We start from the raw sequence: 19058 nt of genomic DNA, 5'->3' as shown, positions 1-19058 counted from the left end.
TGTCAATATATTTGTCTTCTTCTTTTTTTTCGTGAAATAAATAAATTTCTAGTCCCAAAGTAAAAAAATCACTCCACATATTACAATTGGAAACTATCTAAATACCAATTTTATCAATAAATTTGATAAAACAGTATTAAAAATGGTGTATTTTATGCAGCGTGACGATTCCACAATAATATACGCTAGAATAAATAACTATGAATAGCCTGACTACTTAGAATTAATGAAAGTCCGCAATGGTCTGTAGCAAAATGGAATGAAGCGTAATTTATTTAAAATGAAAATAAAAAGATGATTAATTTTATCGCTGATAGCGAAATGTTGAGGCATGATGATCGATTGACCTACTGTCTTGTCTTGTCTACTGTCTTGAACCCAGTCTGCTAATCAACGAGTATATTGTGTGAGTTGAGCCAATCGTATGATGGACACAAGAAATATTTTTGTATTCTTTTTATTTTATATTGTTTTTGTAAATATTTTTGTATTTGTACTTTCTTAGTGCCTGTAATTTGGAATAAATGTTAATAAATAAATAAATAAATAAATAAATAAATAAATAAATAAATAAATAAATAAATAAATAAATAAATAAATAAATAAATAAATGGCCAGTCCGATAAAAATCTCTCGTTTCAGTTTGAATTGAAATTTATTAATATTTATAAAACAAGCAGAGACAAGAGAACGGGTTTCTGGTCACGTGCCTAATGCTTTAAATCAAAATTCATAACAGCGCACGAATATTGATATTCAGGTCATGTTTCGTCTGCTAAATGTGTATACTGATAAAACTGCAATATTTAAACATATCAATTTTTGTTTGTAAAATCATTTTTAAATTTTTATTCGTAAAATTAATTAGTTATATAATTTAATTAAACACCTATTAATAGTCTGAAAGTGCAATCTGATTACAACAATTGTGGTTACGGTTTCTGTGGAAAAAACAAAACAAAACAAAAACGGAAATGTATGCAATTACAGCATGGGAATAGTATACAATCACCGTATGTCCAAATATGGTTATAATTTAGGGCAAATGTCAACAATACGCACATCATTTTTCAACGAAAGTTTTTACAGAAAACTGTGGAAAAGCTTAAAAATAACAAAAAGTATATAATTATCCTGTAAACACTATTCATATCATTTTTATCTTGTGACATGAGCACGTTGTTTGGATTTTCCCTTTTCATAGCAAAGGATGTTAAAATGTCGTGAAACAGCAATAAAAACGGGCAGGCATTCATCTTTGTGCTCGAGTTGCAAACCGAGACGAGTACTGTTTTCAGGGTAGTTGAATACGCTAACATTACGGGTCATTTTATGTGAGATGAACTTTTTAAACCTTTTTCTTATCTTGTTTCTGTGTCCCTCGAGTTACACCGATGTAAGAGAAAAACAGATGTAAACACGTTACGCCAGCGTGTGAGAAAAACACATATGAATACCAGCGTAAGGGGCTTGAATATGATGTAGTTCAGACCCCAGCGAAGAGACAACGTCAGTGATCTATGACCATTCACTATGGGTTTACGTTGTAAGTGTATTAGCTTTATAAACTGAAGTTGAGTGCAAATGTCAACACATAACATATTGAAAGGTATGTACTCGAAATACACCTGTATACGTTGTAAAATATGCTGTTTGGTTCCATTATAGAGTTAAAAGGAGATTAGCTCCATGGTCCTATCAAATGTATTTAGTATACAGTATATAATAAACTATTATGACAATTTCCATGACCCAGAAACAAAAATGCAGATACATACGGCTCAACTGAGACATTGTCTGGAAGCGCCATTATCCGATTTATCCCCTGGTCGCCATACTTACGCTTGTAGTGAGAATCGCTGCTGTGAACACAATATTGCGAGATCGTTATATCTCTTGTTACCAGACGTAACCTCTCCTCGTGAAGACACGGTATTAGAGCGAAAACCCTGGTAGGGTTACGGAGATGCCCTGTGTAGGGGACGCGGTGGATTAACTTAAGTCTTTGTTAGTTACAACTTCACTGCACCTTAGCGGGGTCACTGTGAAGTGATGCATGTATAAGGACACAGTGTGTAAATATGAGCTATTAGAACTGCCGGAGCGAAGTTAAACTGGAGCCAACGTTTATTTTCATTTGTTTCTACTCGGTCTTTACAAAGTGTGTTTTCGTAAGATGGATACGATTTAGTCTGTTGTCCGTCAGACTAACTAACTATGAATGACGTATGCGTCACGTGATGCGCTGTACACAGTGAAAGTTATATACCGTGAAAAAATAACATTCCAACAACAAATATATATTGTCACTTGTCTACATACATCGACTTGTGTTGAATATTTGGCACATTTATACTGTTTTAAACGTCGCTCACAATCTCGCACTTGTTGCAATTCGAATTTAGCGAAAAGACACGCATTACAAGTAGTCCCAGGGCACCGACTCGGGCAGGGACGATGCCCACACACTAGGCAAAGAAAGCGATCTTTAAGGTCCCCATCAGTAACCTCGACCCTAATCCTGACACTCCAGCCCAAATGTACGGCTGTACATATCCCTCCAAATAACCACTTGTCGTTATATAATTAAAATGGGGGAGGACACTGGAGGGGCGAGGCAAGGATAAGAGTTATTGGTGAAGGTCTTAAACAAATCTCACCCTGTGCGAAACCATGTTATCTTGGATGTTTGCTGTGCAGATGTGTCGTGTTGCGACTATAGTCCATAGTTAGTGTGCAACTTACCTCGTCGATCAATAACTGTGTTTTCTTGACTGACTCGCGACGTCGTGGTAGCGGTCACACCTTTGCGTCTACACTGGAAGTGACGAACCTTGTATAGATATTAGTAGGCCGATTGTTACCTATACAACACGGTCATCGCTTTAAGGTTAATTACTGACCTTGGGCCGAATTTGTTACTCTCCTTTGAATGACTTACTCAATACAAAGCACAGCACTAAATGGAAATTAGGTCTCGCGGCCCCTCGCTTACAATAAGATGTCTAAGGGTCATTGGGTTTACTTCATTATCAACATTTTTGGCAGAAACTTTAACATTTTATTTAGTTTTATAATTATTCTGATTTTTTGGAAGCGTAAAAAAACGTAAAAACGGTAAACGCTGCGTGGTCAACGCATGTGTGCGGATCAGGTTGAATTAGGTTGTTTATATTGATTTCGACCTGAATTGTACTTCAGGCAATCTGGAATGCTAATTTCAAGAAGGTAATGGTTTACTATTACAATCACGTTCAAAGAAACGTTCAACACTCGACGCTTAAGAAATAAAAATGACTCAAATTCAATAGACAACTGTATAATATATTGCAGTATATATACCATCCCATGATACAGTACATGCTACGAAATGTACAGTCGCAAATACGAGCATTTACCCGTAACGACTGAATAATTTACGTACCCGAACTTAAATACCACGTGACACGGCGTGTGTGTGTGTGTGTGTGGGGGGGGGTGATTATGAATTTGTATTTTTGTAACAACAAAACCAGAGTAGTGTATTTTTTTGCAGAAACTAATAACTAATTTTGTAAACACCGCAGTAAGCATATGTTTATCACGTGACTCTCTGGCACAACATCATTTCGAGACGGTGCTGGATCACTGGATTGGGCAGGTGATGAGGAGAGAACAAAAAAGCCTCCCAAAAGTAGCCCTAAACTCAGATGGAAAACGAAAAAGAGGGCGATCCAAAACTACTTGGCGTCGGACGGTAGAGAACGAAATGAAAGCGATGAACTTGACCTGGGGAGGTGTCCAGAAAACAGCCCAAGTCAGACAGAAGTGGAGATCCTTCGTTGCTGCCCTACATGCCACTTAGGCTTAATGGGCAATAAGTAAGTCACTGGCACGCTGAGCATATTCAGAATCCGACATATGAAATTTCTAGTTTAAAATGTCCAGTGTGTATCATGGTTAATATTTAATTATCAAAATAATTTATTATTATACTTTACAGCGCTTATCTCTACTACATTTTTCACTTCTAACACAATAACACAAATTTCACACTTTAGGCTGTCGAATACACCGCTTTTACAACTTAAAGTCGCGCCCTCTACCGGTGACTCCGGTTTGATTTAATTGCGGTTCGTCCATTAATATGTTTTCGCCTAGCATGTCATTATAGATAATCTGTAATTTCGCTTATTTGAACTAATATAATAGTATATTTAGCTAAAATTAAGTTTCAGTTAATTTGTTGAATTCGTTAAAATAGTTTAATATTTGCAGCTATTTCTATTGATATAAATAAACCAATGTCACTTGGAGGTCACACAAGCACATCGACACTAAAAGGCGGTGTGACTTAGACACACAATGATGTATTGCACGAGCTAGTGATTAAAGTCAATCTAGTACGCTTCAGTGTTTCCACGAAGACGTCTATAAAACCCAAGCCTCTCGCATATAGCATGTACTGCTATATGCATCCATTGATGATCGCCATGTATGCACATGCATATTATGAATACCCGGTGATGAGTTCGCGTTGAGATCACGCTTCGTCGGTTCCACGACACGCAGCCAAATTGTTTCTATATTATGGTGATGCGTTACTAAGTATGTCAATAACACGTACGGTAGTCCACTATTTACATATTCTGCGTTGATTTATGTTCTATTCGTGATTATCTGTATATTAGAGTTACATCCCATAGCATAGGACACAGAGACGACGTTGTGAAGGCGAATAAATTACGCCGCCAATTAAACAGAAAATTGTAATGTGGTTTCTATGGTGAAATGTAATATATAATAATGACACTAATACTTAAAGATTAAGACATGTTTTAAAGTCAATTTGTTGCCAGCCCAAAAGATTATGGTCATATGTTTTGTGTTTATCTACACAACCACAATGGTGTATCTCACTGAATATAGCAATTCGTTCGTTGTCTTGTTTAAATAACAGAATGTCGTTTAAAACGATAGCTGCAAGGACAGGGACAGTGCTTTGGACGACAATTTGTAATGTGCAATATTGTTGCACAGTTAATTCAGTGATTTCACCCATAATATACCATGTAATATCCTCTTATTCTTATTAAATGTCATGTAACGTCACAAACAACAGTAGCAGATAATAATAATAATATACATTTATTACAAAGCTAGGTATGTTGACTACTCAGAATTCAGGATTTGTCGCAGCTGGAATCGCATCACACAGTAATCGCCAAACATACTAAAACAGATACTAAGCCAGTAGTGAACGCATGTATTTTTTTCTGACTCACGACAGCAACATATTTGCAATACGTTAACAGTCTCCGTCTTCAAATACCATGCCGAGAATAATATTCGTCGTCTTATTCTTCTTATGGCAGCCAGTATACTTATTTTTCGTGTTGAGCTGTATGCCAATGATGAGGCTGGTATTCAGCACATGGGTATTCAGCAACGCAACATGACTGACAATAAAACAAACAGGCACATTTCATATGTCCATGTTGATAAAAATGAAGTAATTCACAGTAATATCAGGGGTAAAATCTTCTTCTCTCGGGGTTCTCCACACGTGTCAGAGGGGAAACTCGTCTCGTCCCTCTATCTCGTCCCCTTGAGGTACGGGATTGGGAAAGTCATTTATACTTTACAGTCAAATAAGACACACACAACGAAATACGTTTCAGCTCTCGTCTTAGTCGTTCAATCGAGCACTCTATAAAACACATCGCCCTGGGGAAAAGTCCCCAAGACTCTCACAAAGCTGAACCAAGACTCACCCAAGACTGGACTGCGTCAAGGCTCGCCCCAAGACTCTCTTAGACTGGACTCGACTGCCCAGGACTGCACTCTCTCTACTGCGTCTATGGTGCTGTGCTCCCCAAGACCAACTCAAACTCTCTTTATTCATTTTCAAAACTCTAACCAATTACAAAGCAGTAAAAAGACTCTAGGGCGTAACCTTCAATCATAAAGCCAATCACACTAAGTACTGAATACGTCATATCTTTTGATTAATCGTTCACTACATTAATAACTATGAATATAAACTGTCAAAATGGCGACGATTATCTGGTAATTAGTTCCAAATCACTGAGCCAAGTTCCGTCCAAAACTTCAAATAGGCCTACACGGTGACAGACATAACAGCAATTCGCTAATAATCAGCTAATTAAGTCGGTTAACAGATACGCAAAAACAAATTCATGACAGTAAACTTAATTGGAACAATGATTGTGATTCTGCATTTCAGCTACCCAAGAGCCATGACATGAGAATTGATAATTAGCCATCCAATTGCACATTTTTGATTAACCTAGCATGAAATGCTCATTTACGAATTCGACATCTGAGTCTATTATTTGATTGGCACCGCTCAGCCATCAGGCTGATTGGGCAAACAGAAATCTACTAAAAATCATTCTACTCAAGTAGTATTTCTTGTAGGTATTCCATAGTCTGTGGAAATTCAAGAAGAACTCAGTCGTGAGAGTCTTCAATATGACGATCTAGTTCAAGGAAGTTTCCAAATAATTATACTTCAGGAACTTGACCAGAAAAATACTAATGTTCCTTAGGTGGTCGTATTATTTTTGTTTGTCTACAAATTTCGTTATCAAAACTGAAATTGACGTTTTTGTAAACTTGATGAACATTGTACCACAACTCAGTTCTTTGCCAAAAACAGATACCTATCTTGGCCAGCATCAGGGAAACCCCCATGTAATTCGGGATCCTCGGAACAAATGGTATATATATTACGATGTTTATCCAGATGAATATTATCCAAGCTACAACATAGGCGCGTTATATATTATTTCCGGAGATTTATCTAGAAGGTGTTATGAACACATATTGCGGCATCAAACTGCGTACATATCATCTGGCGATTCATATATAAAAAAATAATTGGAGTTACAATGTCGAAACTCAGTGTACCACCTTCTACATACAGAATATTTAACCTTGATGGGACTACACTGAACTGAATGTTTCAGCGAGGATGATGCTTGTTTACTTGTCAGGTTTGGAGGAAATAAAAAACCGAAATATTGATAAAATATTCGATGACAACATAGATGCAGAGACGATCATTCTGGAAGGCATATGCCTTGCTGTAGTGATAACAAGGCCAGCCTCCCAGCAGAGATGGATAACTAATTATCGACAAGTTGTAAAACCAGTATCAGTAATAAAGAATAATAGTATAGACGTGATTCAGTTTGTCTGCAAGACTGATAACGAGATTGTAAATATATTGGGTGAACATGAATCGTTGTATTACAAAGATATGGTGCGAGGGGATATTTTGTGTGATGAGGACAATATGTATGAAGGACATGTTTTTGCAAGTAACTGGGCTAAAGATAAATTATTCTCACAATATATTATGTTTATGAACTCGGGTCGTGTACACATCGACTTGTATACAATGTTAGACCTTTTTATTCAAACCAATGGAAACATTGATATCGCCTTCTTCTGTGAGGGGGAAAGATGTTCATGCAATGGCTTACAGAGTAACTCAATACTGAATGGTGGTCTGAAAGATATGACGTGTGTAGAAGATATGGCTTCTTTAAAATTATTCGCCAGTCTTACTTCACGACATTTATTATTGCCTTTCGTTCGTATTGATATACGTAAAACGGAATACATAGTCGTTAAATCCAGACTATTTACTTATGGATCGAGAAGGAAAGGAATAACTGGATTCGCTTGTCAATTTCGGCATTCATACTTTGCTGAATTTTGGCGAGGAAAGCAAAACTTGTATTATTTGCCCTGGCTGAGCAATGACTGTGACAATAAGAAATACAGAAATCTTGTCCCCAAACCGGAAGTATATGTACGTCAAATCTGATGTGCTTCCGGTATATGTATAACACGAATGATCATATTATGTGATTCAGTTTCTAATGAAACAATACATATATTTATTCCTCAAATGACTTAATCTAAATCATTATTCACATTTGTTCTTTTTTCGAATCCCTTCAAAGCCGTTTCTATTACGACAGAATAATAAATGTATTATATTTTTAAAATATATTATGAAAAATGAAATTTTAATCTGATCATTACACATGTACTGAGTATTACACGTATGCAATGGAATTATATTACTCAAGCTTCAAGTCATTAGGTTATTTTTAAGTGTCAAGTATTCGAAATATAATAGTTACTGATGATAAGATATACATATTACGTTTTGCATTGTTCAGTATAAAGAACGTATTAAGGTAGATATTGCATATAGATATATATGATTGTACTAAATCATAGAAGTTGCATTCACTTTCGTGACTTTTAAGAAAATATTTACCCATTATGTAACGCATTGGGCATATACTCAGTAATAAATTTGTACCCGAGTACAATGCTGCGCTGACTGCTTCGAATAATGAACAGGACATATTCCTGCGAGCAATTATTGTTTACAGTTAGTGTCACTTGTTATTTATGAAATACGTAATTAAACTGGCAGTATTGTACTGCGGTGACAGCCTAGCCAACTAATTCACGTATACGTTAATAAACGCTGCTCGGACTGATAAATGTGATATTTATGGCTCGAAACGTTTAGCTATTTTTAATAGTACTTAGGACTATGATTACCAAATATTATCTTCTATGATTAACTTATATATCACCTTTTTTCTTTGAAAAACACGTCTTGTCTCTTATATGTTGGTTTTGGCTCTCTGTATTTAAGACAATTTCTTATATTTATGTTTAGTTTCCGACGCAGATGACGCTATTATGATAATCATGTATTTAAATGAAGATATAAATGTAAATAAATGACAGCTGTCTGATGTATTATGCACAATCAAAATAGTCTTAATAGACACAAAAAGTGTCTCACAAGCTGACACTAGGTGGTTTTGGCTACTGTGGATTGAATGTGCAAATAGATTCCTGACCTCTGTTTATGATTGTAAGGTAGAACAGGTTCCATGTCATGCCTAGCGAGATGCGATAATAATAGATTCCAGGGATTTCGGAATAATCTGTTAAATATTTTGCTAACTTATGGTTTATTGGATAATTTTCCGTGATTCTAGGCAACTTTTTCTGTACGTTATTTATATAATGCACCGAAAAACCACTGCCATACTGACCGATTATATGTCAATTAAATTGGCCTGGATTTAAATTTTAAAGGAGATATCAATGTTTAGAAATTATGCAATTTATATACATAAAACGGAATACATAGTCGTAAGATCATGTCTGTTTACTCATAAATCGGGAAGGAAAGGAATAACTGGACTGAAATTTCGTCTGTCATACTTCGCTGAATTTTGCAGAGGGAACCCTCTGGCTGAACCTAGATTGTGGCAATAGTAAGTACAGAAATATTGTCCCTAAGCCGGAAGTTAATGTTTGTAGTTATCATTCTGATGTAATTCCACTATTTGTATCAAACTTGTGTATATATCAGTTTCTTAGACAGCAGAATGTACGTTGACTTTTTCAAGTGACAGGATTTAAATCTTATAAAATACCGTGAATATGCAAATAAATGGATTATTATAAAAATAGTTACTGAAGTGGAGGCCAATATTCAGTTTTGATGAGTTTCGATAAGCGAAAAAGAGGCGCTGCACTGAATATTCTTACATAAATTTGCATATTGCGCGGAGCTCCGGATACTGGACCGGAATATAGAAATATATTAAGAACAATGAAGTTGTAATCTAATCATCATATTGGGTAATACACGTATGCAAATAAGTGAAATTATATTAGTTATATCCGCTAACTAAAAAACACCCTTATATTAATGATACTCACATATGCTATTAATGAATTTAAGGTACAAATGCAAGTCACATGGCTAGAATATTGGCACAATATCTGTTGCAGCATTGATGAACCCTACAACAAGAATGCGCTTTACGGCATTTTGCAATCATTTTATGAAATGACTTGCTTTTGCACTTTCTTGACAATGGCTTAGTGAAAATAATAATAATTTGTGTAATATATTTGATTCCCCAAACTTGAGATCACTGGATCATTTTTGATAGTTTTGAATTCGAAATATCATGGTAGAAAGCAAAATATTCATATTATCCTTATCTTTAAATAGATACTATTCGGATGATATGCTTTGAAAAATTATTATTTCTATGATTACAAAATTTAAATTTAATTCAGTGATTTTCCAGTAGGATAATATTTACCTATTACGACCCAATATATCATTGGACATATACTCAGCAACATGCTCTGTAGTTTGAACTCCATTAATATGCTAAGATGATGACCTTATTAGCCATTGAATAGTTATATGATGTATTTTACAGCTGCTACTTAAGCTTTTTAAGATACTTAATTCAATTTGCTCAATGTTCAAGAAAAAGTCGACCAAAGTATGAGTGAAAAGTAAAGTCTTGCTGATTTGGGTATTAATCTCTACATCAATGACCTGAATTTGTGTTAATCATAACGATCAAAAAATATTACTGCAGCACAATACATTCGATTACACTTTAGCTTGTCGATTACCAGTTAACCCATCCATCGACAATAATAATTTTGGATAATAATTCACTTCAAATTAATATGAGATATGTTAACGTTATAACCTCGTTAACGTTATTAGCACATTGTGTACGGGCCTTTTTTTCGCATTCCACAACGCATGCGTCATCACAGTGAGTTCAATTAACGTTTCATGCGAGGTCAATTGAATACTGTTAATGAGGATTGTCAATCAAACCTTCTTGTTGGTGTTGAACGTTATATTCATATTCGAAGCCCACACATAAGCGACGCTACTAGATACATACACAATCTAACAAGCCAAATGTTGGTTTCCCAATAACTCTTGGTGGGAATAAACGGGATTGCAAAATAATGACAGGACGCTGTGTCGTTTGTTGTCACTCATAAAGAATTACGGATTATAAACTACAGTAATTCCTGAATATTATTATTATTACGTTCGGTCGTGACAAGCCATTCGACAAAAACGGTTTTACATATATACATGATGTATTATGGTTGACGTCACTGAAACAACCTGGCAACAATACAGTACAAACAAAAATGCTGTTTACTGCACTGTCACGATGACGGTCTTTGTAATTTTAAAAGAACTTCTGCCATCTAAACAAAACAGTGAATGGACTAGGTTTGCTGCTGAGTGAGGGACGCCATTGTGAAGTTCTTTCCACGAAAAATCTATACGACATAGGCACTATTGGAACGCAAAACCTAGGATCGCATCACACAGTAATCGCCAAACAGACTAAAACGGGTACTAAGCCAGTTGTGAACACGTGTATTATTCTCTGACTCACGACAGAAACACGCGTAAACAGTCTCCATCTTCGATAACAATGCCGAGAAAAAGCTTCGTTTTATTATTCAAAGTCATTGTGGCAGCCAGTATAGTTACCTGTCTTGTTGAGCTGTATGATGATAAGGTTGTTATTCAGTACATGGAAATTCTGCAACGCAACAAGATTGACAAAAAACATGTTGTGTATGTTCATGTCAATAACAAGTATGCGACTCACAGTAGCCTCGCTTTAACATATGTCAATTGGAATAAGACTCGTGATTCTGCATTTCAACAACCAAAGAACAATGGCATGGGAATTGATCATTTGCCATCCAGTTTCACATTTTTGATTAACCCAGCACAGACATGCTCATTTATGAATTCGACATCCGAGTCTGTTATTTTGGTTGGCGTCGAATCATCACCTTCTCATTTTGATTCCCGCTCAGCCATCAGACAGACTTGGGCAAACAGAAATCTACTAATAAATCACTCTACTCGAGTAGTATTTCTTGTAGGTATTCCAGAGTCTGCGGAAATTCAAAAAGAACTCAGTCGTGAAAGTCTTCAATATGACGATCTAGTGCAAGGAAGTTTCCAGGAACACTACAGGAACTTGACCAGAAAAACAATTATGTTCCTTAGGTGGTCGTATTATTTCTGTTCATCTGCAAATTTCATCATAAAAACTGACGATGACGTATTTGTAAATTTGATGAACATTATACCACAAATCCGTTCTTTGCCGAAAGTAGATATGTATCTTGGTCAACAGCGCGGAAAAAGGGCCCCTGTCATCCGCAATCCAAAGCATAAATGGTATACCTCACAAGATGATTTTCCAGATGAATATTATCCCAGCTACAACTTAGGCGTGTTATATATTATTTCTGGAGATTTATCTAGAAGGTGTTATGAACACATATCAGAGAATCTAACTGGATACATATCATCTGAAGATGCATATATTGGAGTTATAATGTCGAAACTCGGTGTGCCACCTTCTACATACAGCCAATTTAACCTTGATGGGAGTGCACTGAATCAACCACATCTGTATTGGGAATATCCAGTGATCCATAATGTTTCAGCGAAGATGATGGTTGATTACTGGTCAAGTTTGGAGGAAATAAGAAGACGGGATATTGATAAACTGTTCAATAAAAACACGTATGCAGAGATGACCCTTCTGGAAGATGTATTCCTTGCTGTGGTGGTCACAACGCCAGCCTCCCATCGAAGATGGAGAAATAATTATCGACAAGTTGTAAAACCAGTATCTATAATGAAGGATAATCGTATAAACGTGGTTCAGTTTGTCTGCAAGACTGATAACGAGGTTGTAAATATATTGAGTGAACACGAATCGTTGCATTACAAAGATATGGTGCGAGGGGATATTTTGTGTGATGAGAACAATATGTATGAAGGACATGTTTTTGCAAGTAACTGGGCTAAAGATAAGTTATTCTCACAATATATTATGTTTATGAACTCGGGTCGTGTACACATCAACTTGTATAAAATGATAGACCTTTTTAATCAAACCAATGATAACATTGACTTCGCCTTCTTCTGTGAAGGAGAAAGATGTTCATGCGATGGCTTACAGACTAACACAATAATGAAATGTGGTCTGGAAGATATGACATGTGTAGAAGATATGGCGTCTTTGCAATTATTCGCCATTCTTACATCGAGGAATTTCTTACTAAATTTCGATCGTATTGATATACGTAAAACGGAATATATAGTCGTTAGATCCAGACTATTTACTTATGAATCAAGAAGGAAAAGAATAACTGGATTCGCTTGTGGATTTCGTCAGTCATACTTCGCTGAATTTTGGCGAGGAAAGCCAATTTTTTATGATCTGCCGTGGCTGAGCATTGACTGTGACAATAAGAAATACAGAAATCTTGTACCCAAACCGGAAGTATATGTATGTTAAACCTGATGTGCTTCCGGTATATGTATAACACGTATGATCATATTATGTGATTCAGTTTCTATTGAAACAATACATATATTTATTCCTCAAATGACTTGATCTAAATCATTATTCACATTTCTTCTTCTTTTGAATGTCGAGTCATGTATATATCAATCCCTTCAAATCGAGATATTGCATTTGTATATAGTAAATACGTATGTAATCATAGTTAGCATATACATACGACAGAATAATAAATGTGTTATATTTTTTATAATACATTGAGAAAAATAAAATTTCAATCTGATCATTATATTGAGTATTACACTTATGCAGTGGAATTATATTATTCAAGCTTCAGAATTCGAAATATAATAGTTAATGATGACAAGATGTACATATCACCTATATGTTCGCATTGGTTTGTATATAGAACGTATTACGGTAGATATTGTTTTCTATGATTGCACCAAAGTATAAAAGTTACATCCACTTTCGTGACTTTTAAGAAAATATTTACCCATTATGTAATGCATTAGACATATAATCAAGAATATGCTTAAGGTATAGATGCAGGTTCGTGGGCACTTGGGAATGATTTTTTTGTTTTTTTGCTTTTTATTATCCAAACAGTATTGTCTATAGACTGTACAAAAATCGCAGCATTCTTAATAGTGGAACATACGGGAACGACGATTTTAAAATATGGAAAACAGGTACAACATTTTCTCTCTTGCTTAGCAAGATTTAGCAAGGCTGTATATAAATAATTAAGAAAAACATGGTGAAAAAAAGTAATGATAGGTCTCCATATTATGCACTACAAAACGATAATAGGTTTAAATTTTGGATTGTTACAGCCATAGAATTATCATTATCAACTTCTTACTGAGTGAATGTTTATGCAAATAAGCCATTATCTCCACTTTTTGGTGTTTTTCAGTTTACCAGGTAAGTTCACATCTAAACAGTTCTCACAATTCTTGCTTATTTCAAGTTAAACTTTAACACAACATTTATCATGTAATCCTCTACATGAATCCATTGTGACCAATGTATTCACTCTGTACATGAATCCATTCTGACAAATATATTCACTCTGTACATGGATAAATTTGTGACCAATGTATTAACCCAGTACATGAATCTATAGTGACCAATGTATTCACTCTGTACATGAATCCATTCTGACCATTGTATTCACTCTGTACATGAATCCATTCTGACCAATGCATTTACTCTATACATGAATTCATTCTTACCAATATGTTCACTCAGTACATGCATCCATTCTGACCAATGTATTTACTCTGTACATGAATCCATTCTGACCAATGTATGAACCCTGTACATGAATCCATTGAGACCAATGTATTTACTCTATACATGAATTCATTCTTACCAATATGTTCACTCAGTACATGCATCCATTCTGACCAATGTATTTACTCTGTACATGAATCCATTCTGACCAATGTATGAACCCTGTACATGAATCCATTGAGACCAATGTATTTACTCCGTACACTAATCCATTCTGACCAATGTATTCACTCTGTACATGAATCCATTCTGTCAAATGTGTTCACTCTGTACATGAATCCATTCTGACCAATGTATTTACTCTATACATGAATCCATTCTGACCAATGTATTTACTCTATACATGAATTCATTCTGACCAATGTATTTATTCTGTACATGAATCCATTCTGACCAATGTATTTACTCTGTAGATGCATCCATTCTGACCAATGTATTCACTCAGTACATGAATCCATTTTGACCAATGTATTTATTCTGTACATAAATCCATTCTGTCCAATGTATTCACTCTGTACATGAATCCATTATGACCAATGTATTCACTCTGTACATGAGTCCATTCTCACCAATGTATTCACTCCATACATGAATTCATTGTGACCAATATATTAACCCTGTACATGAATCTATTGTGTCCAATGTATTGACTCTGTAAATGAATTCAATCTGACAAATGCATTTACTCTATACATTAATTCATTCTTACGAATGTATTCGCTCAGTACATGAATCCATTCAGACCAATGTATTTACTCTGTACATGAATCCATTCTGACCAATGTATTCATTCTGTGCATGAATCCATTCAGACCAATGTATTAACCCTGTACATGAATCCATTGTGACCAATGTATTCACTCTGTACATGAATCCATTGTGACCAATGTATTCACTCTGTACATGAATCCATTCTGACCAATGTATTTACTCTGTACATGAATCCATTCTGACCAATGTATTCACTATGTACATGAATCCATTGTGACCAATGTATTCACTCTGTACATGAATCCACTCTGACCAATGTATTTATTCTGTACGTGAATCCATTCTGACCAATGTATTTACTCTGTACATGAATCCATTCTGACCAATGCATTTACTCTATACATGAATTCATTCTTACGAATGTATTCGCTCAGTACATGAATCCATTCAGACCAATGTATTAACCCTGTACATGAATCCATTGTGACCAATGTATTCACACTTTACATGAATCCATTCTGACCAATGTATTCACTCTGTACATGAATCCATTCTCACCAATGTATTCACTCCATACATGAATTCATTGTGCCAATATATTAACCCTGTACATGAATCTATTGTGACCAATGTATTAACCCTGTACACTAATCCATTCTGACCAATGAATACTCTGTACATGAATCCATTCTGACGAATGTATTTACTCTGTACGTGAATTCATACTGACCAATGCATTCACTCTGTACATGAATCCATTCTCACCAATGTATTCACTCCATACATGAATTCATTGTGCCAATATATTAACCCTGTACATGAATCTATTGTGACCAATGTATTAACCCTGTACACTAATCCATTCTGACCAATGAATACTCTGTACATGAATCCATTCTGACCAATGTATTCACTCTGTACATGAATCCGTTCTGACCATTGTATTCACGCTGTACATGAATCCATTCTGACCAATGTATTTACTCTGTACATGAATTCATACTGACCAATGTATTTATTCTGTACATGAATCCATTCTGACCAATGTATTTATTCTGTACATAAATCCATTCTGACCAATGTATTAACCCTGTACACTAATCCATTCTGACCAATGTATACTCTGTACATGAATCCATTCTGACCAATGTATTTACTCTGTACATAAATTCATACTGACCAATGTATTTATTCTGTACATGAATCCATTCTCACCAATGTATTAACCCTGTACACTAATCCATTCTGACCAATGTATACTCTGTACATGAATCCATTCTGACCAATGTATTCACTCTGTACATGAATCCATTCTAACCAATGTATTTACTCAGTACATGAATCCTTTCTGACCAATGTATTAACCCTGTACACTAATCCATTCTGACCAATGTATACTCTGTACATGAATCCATTCTGACGAATGTATTTACTCTGTACATGAATCCATTCTCACAAATGTATTCACACAGTACATAAATCCATTCTGACCAATGTATTAACCCTGTACACTAATCCATTCTGACCAATGTATACTCTGTACATGAATCCATTCTGACCAATGTATTCACTCTGTACATGAATCCGTTCTGACCAATGCATTCACGCTGTACATGAATCCATTCTGACCAATGTATTAACCCTGTACACTAATCCATTCTGACCAATGTATACTCTGTACATGAATCCATTCTGACCAATGTATTCACTCTGTACATGAATCCGTTCTGACCAATGCATTCACGCTGTACATGAATCCATTCTGACCAATGTATTCACTCTGTACATAAATTCATACTGACCAATGTATTTATTCTGTACATGAATCTATTCTGACCAATGTATTTACTCAGTACATGAATCCATTCTGACCAATGTATACTCTGTACATGAATCCATTCTGACCAATGTATTCACTCTGTACATGAATCCGTTCTGACCAATGCATTCACGCTGTACATGAATCCGTTCTGACCAATGTATTCACTCAGTACATAAATCCATTCTGACCAATGTATTAACCCTGTACACTAATCCATTCTGACCAATGTATACTCTGTACATGAATCCATTCTGACCAATGTATTCACTCTGTACATGAATCCATTCCAACCAATGTATTTACTCAGTACATGGATCCTTTCTGACCAATGTATTAACCCTGTACACTAATCCATTCTGACCAATGTATTTACTCTGTACATGAATCCATTCTGACCAATGTATTTACTCTGTACATAAATTCATACTGACCAATGTATTCATTCTGTACATGAATCCATTCTGACCAATGTATTTACTCTGTACATGAATCCATTCTGACCAATGTATTTACTCTGTACATAAATTCATACTGACCAATGTATTTATTCTGTACGTGAATCCATTCTGACCAATGTATTTACTCTGTACATGAATCCACTCTGACCAATGTATTCACTCTGTACATGAATCCATTGTGACCAATGTATTCACTCTGTACATGAATCCATTCTGACCAATGTATTTACTCTGTACATGAATCCATTCTGACCAATGTATTCACTCTGTACATGAATCCATTGTGACCAATGTATTCACTTTGTACATGAATCCATTCTGACCAATGTATTTATTCTGTACGTGAATGCATTCTGACCAATGTATTTACTCTGTACATGAATCCATTATGACCAATGCATTTACTCTATACATGAATTCATTCTTACGAATGTATTCGCTCAGTACATGAATCCATTCAGACCAATGTATTTACTCTGTACATGAATCCATTCAGACCAATGTATTTACTTTGTACATGAATCCATTCTGACCAATGTATTCATTCTGTGCATGAATCCATTCTGACCAATGTATTCACTCTGTACATGAATCCATTTAGACCAATGTATTTACTCTGTATATGAATCCATTCTGAACAATGTATTAACCCTGTACAATACTAATCCGTTCTGACCAATGTATTCACTCTGTACATGAATTCATTGTGACCAATGTATTCACTCTGTACATGAATCCATTGTGACCAATGTATTCACTCTGTACATGAATCCATTGTGACCAATGTATTCATTCTGTGCATGAATCCATTCTGACCAATGTATTCACTCTGTACATAAATCCATTTTGACCAATGTAATCATTCTGTACATGAATCCATTCTGACCAATGTATTCACTCTGTCCATGAATCCATTCTGACCAATGTATTCACTCTGTATGTGATCTACTGTGACCAATGTATTAACCCTGTACATGAATTCATTGTGACCAATGTATTCACTCTGTACATGAATCCATTGTGACCAATGTATTCACTCTGTACATGAATCCATTGTGACCAATGTATTAACCCACTACATGAATCCATTCTGACCAATGTATTTACTTTGTACATGAATCCATTCTGATCAATGTATTCACTCTGTCCATGGATCCATTGTGACCAATGTATTAACCCTGTACATGGATTCAACATATGTGGGTGTATATATAGTATGTTTTGTTCAATCGTATATTCAATACCGGTCAGTATTTCACACTTCGAATGTCATTGTCCGAGAATGCAAATCTTTCAAAATAATCCCAGACTTCCTTTTTTTCGTAGGGACGTTGTCAACATAGTTTGAAAATTTCAATTTAATAAATTGCAATCTTTTCGACCAAACTAGAAAACACGGACGGAGATAATGCCCGTTTTTTTGGAAGTGACGTTAATCGTCCAGACAAATTGCACGTCGACATGCCAAAATCCATCGTACACCGACGCTTGCTGATGTTCAATCGTAAGATAAAAAAAAAATTACAATTCGAGGGAAAC

General features: G+C 35.4%; 1 long non-coding RNA gene across 1 annotated transcript; it reads right to left on the bottom strand.

Moving 5' to 3' along the window:
• Positions 1-5108: 5108 nt before the first annotated feature.
• Positions 5109-5957, bottom strand: LOC144352004 (uncharacterized). The gene is made up of 2 exons (XR_013420523.2): positions 5754-5957; positions 5109-5438 (listed from the first exon to the last, which is right to left on the bottom strand). It is a non-coding gene; the product is annotated as an uncharacterized LOC144352004 (long non-coding RNA).
• Positions 5958-19058: the final 13101 nt, after the last annotated feature.

This window comes from Saccoglossus kowalevskii, chromosome 5 (genome assembly GCF_978046115.1).
Source record: "Saccoglossus kowalevskii chromosome 5, keSacKowa6.1, whole genome shotgun sequence".
In the NCBI taxonomy this organism is placed as follows: Eukaryota; Metazoa; Hemichordata; class Enteropneusta; family Harrimaniidae; genus Saccoglossus; species Saccoglossus kowalevskii.
The sequence above is the reverse complement of the archived record's forward strand: the minus strand, read 5'-3'. Positions and strand labels throughout refer to the sequence as shown.